At 36.3% G+C, this 5,062-nt stretch overlaps 1 protein-coding gene and 1 long non-coding RNA gene across 2 annotated transcripts in view; both read left to right on the forward strand.

Moving 5' to 3' along the window:
- Positions 1-3,607, forward strand: part of LOC106877769 (uncharacterized) — an 8,241-nt gene extending 4,634 nt beyond the window's left edge. Inside the window, exons 3-4 of the long non-coding RNA XR_001410414.2 lie at positions 547-672; positions 2,033-3,607. This is a non-coding gene — a long non-coding RNA (uncharacterized LOC106877769). The remainder of the gene's footprint in view (positions 1-546; positions 673-2,032) is intronic.
- LOC106877747 (uncharacterized) overlaps positions 1-5,062 on the forward strand; it is a 260,355-nt gene that overhangs the window by 102,478 nt on the left and 152,815 nt on the right. The window lies entirely within an intron of this gene.

The raw sequence follows: 5,062 nt of genomic DNA on the forward strand, positions 1-5,062 counted from the left end.
CTTTCAGTTTCCGTCTACCAAATCCACTCACAAGGCTTTGGTCGGCCCGAGGCTATAGTAGAAGACACTGGCAGAGTCGGTAGCACGCCGGGCGAAATGCTTAGCGGTATTTCGCCTGCCGTTACGTTCTGTGTTCAAATTCCGCCGAGGTCGACTTTGCCTTTCATCCTTTCGGGGTTGATAAATTAAGTACCAGTTACGCACTGGGGTCGATGTAATCGACTTAATCCCTCTGTCTGTCCTTGTTTGTCCCTTCTATGTTTAGCCCCTTGTGGGCAATAAAGAAATAAGAAGACACTTGCCCAAGGTGCGACGCAGTGGGACTGAACCCGGAACCATGTGGTTGGTAAGCAAACTACTTACCACACAGCCACTCCTACGCCTATGGCATATTACATGGCATATTATATAAGTCTGCCAATTTAATGTAGAAGCAGTTCTTTTGTAATTGTGTATATTAAATGATATTTATCTCTCACTAGATGGCGTACTTTTTTTGTTGATCCGCTTAGTGTAATCGTTATCTTCTTTCTTTTCTCCTTCCAGCTCGGTGCTGTATTTGAACTTTGTAGACGATATACATCTTCGTACCCTGCATTCAGTGGTGACGGTATAATTGAACAGCATGCTATTAGATACATTCGTGATCATTTCACTCCAGATGGTACCTGGGTAGGTTTTGATCCTTCTTGATATTTTTTGCTATACAATATTTTAGTAAAATTTAGATTATTTTCTAGACATCTTTGACATAATTTTGTGGACTATTTTCATTTTGTTTGAACAATCTGAGCTATTCTATTCTGTTAACTCTTCCTATTCCTATGTCCCTTTTTGAAGACCATTTCTTACAGATATTCCCCTGTGGATCTATTTCTGCTCTATTTCTTGACCATTCCGTAATGTTATTTTGGTCTATCTTTACCAGTTTCCCCTGCATTTTTCTAAACTATTTTTGGCCTTTTTGCTTAAACTTTTGTGGTATTGTTGTAGACTTCATAATATTTTCACTTGTAGATTATAATATGCCATTTCCTTTACATTTTTAATGTTATTATCTGATCTTTTGTGTTCCATTTATAGACTATGTAGCAGTTTCTTGTATACTCATTTGCATCATTCTTCCTTAGAATCCCTGTTGTAGTTATAGACGATTTCTGAACATTTTTGTAGACTTTTTGTATGTTATTTTCTTCTCTACATTTTTGTCTCGAGCCCCAAAACACCTGGTTATACGATTTCCATGGCGTCCAAGTGACCAATCTCACACATTTCCTCCAGAATAGGAAGCGATTCCTCCATGGGGCTATTCATTGGCAGCTGGAGCCACGTGAAATGAATACATTGAATACACGTGAGTGAAGGGTTGTGTATAAAGTGTATTGTTGTAGTGAAGTTAAAGGAGGCGAGATGGCAGAATCATTAGCTTGCTGGGAAAAATGCTTAGTGGTATTTCATCTGCCATTACGTTCTAAGTTCAAACTCTGCCGAAGCCGACTTTGCCTTTTATCCTTTCGGGGTCCATAAATTAAGTACTAAGGAAACACCAGGGTCGATGTAATCGACTAGTCCCCCTCACGCTGAAATTTCAGGTCTTGAGCCTTTAGAAGAAAGGATTATTATAGCGATGTTAGGAGCTAAAGAGACAGATTTGACAGAGGGTTGATGATGATGTAGTTTATGAATATAAGTGAAGGATAACTGCCTATGAGGATTATTATTGAATACATTTGAAGTACAGTCTCGGATGTGTGACCGATACTTCTGCATAGGAATACTTCTGCATAGGAATGGGATACAAATACAACAGATATAGGCTCTGCCTCCAGTTTGCTCTAAGTGTTTCTTTTCTCTGCAACTTTGTGGGAATACCATTGATATCATATATCTAATAACTTTACTTTTCCCTCCAATATATTTAGCAACCTATAATTGATATCGATATTAACATTGATCTCAAGTTTCTGGCTAACATAGCCATGCTTAATATGTAATTAACATATAAACACCACATTTTCTTTTGTTCTTTCAGACACCAGAGAGGAATTAAGTAAATACGACAGACTTCAACGATGAGACAGATAAGCTGACTGAAAGACCGAATGAAGAAAGTTCTAGAGAAGAAAACCGAAGAGATGGTACCTCACCGACTATTGTTGAGAACAGTGATATCTACGACCCACAAGGATTTGCCTCCTTCAAGTGGTTGTGACAAGTTCTTTTTCTTACAAAAGAACTCAGACAAAGGACCTCCAATAAACATGATCGTTCATTGTAACAGGCAGATTTCCCAATGTTATACCAGTTATATTGCACCTGTTCATCGATGTAGGTCAAATGAGGGTTTTTTTTTTACAACAACTGATGTTAAGACAAATGGGTCAAAGGTCATTCTTGAGACTGAGGGTCAGAAGACCAGTTTCCAGGTTCTGTGGCGTAAATATTCTCCATCCCACCTTGTCCACTTCTTGGACGAGAAACTGGTCCATTGCAAATTACTCGTTTTTGCCAGCTGAGTGGACTGGAACAATGTGAAATGAAGTGTTTTGCTCAAGAATACAATGCATCGCTTGGCCCAGGAATCGAAACCGCAGTCATACGATCATGAGTCCAACACCTTAACCACTAAGCAATTTACCTCCACTGTGATAATAACAGAAGGGTAAAACATTTCCACTTTTGTGCTGGGTGTAGAGTCGACATTTCCTCTGGGGTCCTTCACTATAAAAAAAACCATTAGTGGGTCTTTAATTCACTTAAAGTAGCGTTTAATATATTTGGTGAGGTTACTTTATACAGAGACACCATCTCATTGGATTAACCATAGTTAAGTTAGCATTCATATATTTAATATAATGAGTGTTAACATTTTAATTAGAAATGATTATGTAGAGAGGGAAAAAAACAACATAAACTTACAATATTCTATATGTAACTATCTAATTAGAGATAATCTCATCACTGCTACGACATGTACAGTGAAATCTATACTTCACTGAGGAGGGCTAATAACACCGAAACATACTTGGAATAGTCTCTCTTGTACAACAAACAAATCCTTCGCGATATTGCAGTTCACCTATCACGGTTTACCTATCACGGGTTATTACTTAAGCTTTCCTAGATACTTCGTGGTGTTGTTTTAAATAAATATATACAAATTATAAAAATGATAAAAAAATATACAGTACTGTAGTGTTCCTACTTCGCGGATTTTTACCTATCGCAGTGTGTTTTAGAACGTAACTCTCGCGATAATCGAGCGATCACTGTACTGTCTTTTCCCTACCTTATAATTATTTTCTTATTACATTTCTGATACTCACTGTATTAACAATTGATTTTTCATTCAAGCTGACGACGTCTCCGGTGATCTTAGTCATTCCATTTCTTTAAATATTATAAAATTTTCACATTTTCACATTTTCATATATCGAATATAATTCGTGATTCCTTATTTTCTCAAAATGATTGCGTGTAAACTTTGTTGACGAATTAATTCTAGAGTTGCCTGCCTTATCAGCGAAAATTTTTAATAAATGTATAATAATTTCATTCGAAATATATTTTCGAAATATAAATACAGATAAAAGTAAAATAACAGTCACTCAGCTTATAGTGTTTTTTCTTCTAAGTAAAATATAATTACAGCTGGATATTTTATAGAGATACATGTATCAAATATTAAGATTATTAATGTTAATCAAGCATTTACTTTTGTCTTTCATATATAATTTATGTAAACGTAGAAAGATGGCAGAGAGAGTTAAAAAGAGGGAATCTATATATTCAATCTTTTACTCATTGAACTACGGCTTAGCTGGAGTACGAACCTGAAGGGCTCAGTTGAACAAATCGACATGAGTACTTATTTTATTTTCAAAATTTGGCACTTATTCTATCGGATCCCTTTTGCTGCGTCGATAATTTACGGAGTCATAAACAAACCAACACCGGTTGTCAAACGGCAGTGGTGGATGGGTGAATATATACAAAAACAAACGCACGCGTGCATACACTCCCTCCTACAGAAATGTACACATGTATATATGTATAAATGTACATATATAACCTAATTATATATATATATATATATATATATATGATTGCTACTTCTTTACAGAAGAATCCCATCTCTTCAATTAATAAATACTGTCATGAGATCTTATGTGACTAGCAACTCATGCTCTTGACAAACTTTACTGCAGATCTTACAAATATTTTTAAGCAGATAAGTGTCTGGGATTGTAGTTAAGTCCCGTCTACGAAGTGCTCCTTTCAAGATAGATTCTTTAATTCTTCGAGCTTCAAATGCTTTACATCTATCGTAGATTATTTGTTTCCAAACCGATCGATCTTGCGTCATCTGCTCCCAGTCTTCAACTTTCACATCAAGAGCCTTAAGATTGCTTTTGATGTAGTTCTCATTGCTTACACCGAGGGGGACATGCAGGCTATATTGGATCTCTTCTCTAGGACTTGTATTGCTTTTGGACTTACCATCAGTCTAAAGAAAACAAAGATCATGTCCTCTCAGCCACCAGGTCAACCTTATGTGGAACCTAACATCTTCGTCCAGGGTACAAGATCAGATGGTGGTTAACTCGTTCATATACCTTGGCAGCACTCTCTTTAGAGATGGATCCTTTGATTCTGAAATAAATGTGAGAATTGAAAAAAACAGCAAAGCATTTGGAAGGCTTGAAAATCGTGTGTGGTAAGATAGAGGTATCACCTTTAAAACCAAGCTGAGATCGTGTGCTGGAACGAAAACAATTGCAGCGTGGAAAGTGTTTATAAGCCATTTGAAATAACATACAAAAACCGTTAAATTTAATTTGTCAACATATTTTCGTCACTTTGAGACCGCGACCTGTTCACTGACAAAATTCTGTGCTGAGATGCATCTCAGAATTTTGTCAGTGAACAAGTCGCAGTCTCAAAGCGACGAAAATATTTTGAGACAAATAAAAATTTAAATGTTGAAGTGAATCTAACGGTTTTTGTATGTTATTTCAAATGGCTTATAAACACTTTCCACTCTGCAATTGTTATATATATA

Source organism: Octopus bimaculoides, chromosome 18 (genome assembly GCF_001194135.2).
Source record: "Octopus bimaculoides isolate UCB-OBI-ISO-001 chromosome 18, ASM119413v2, whole genome shotgun sequence".
Lineage (NCBI taxonomy): Eukaryota > Metazoa > Mollusca > Cephalopoda > Octopoda > Octopodidae > Octopus > Octopus bimaculoides.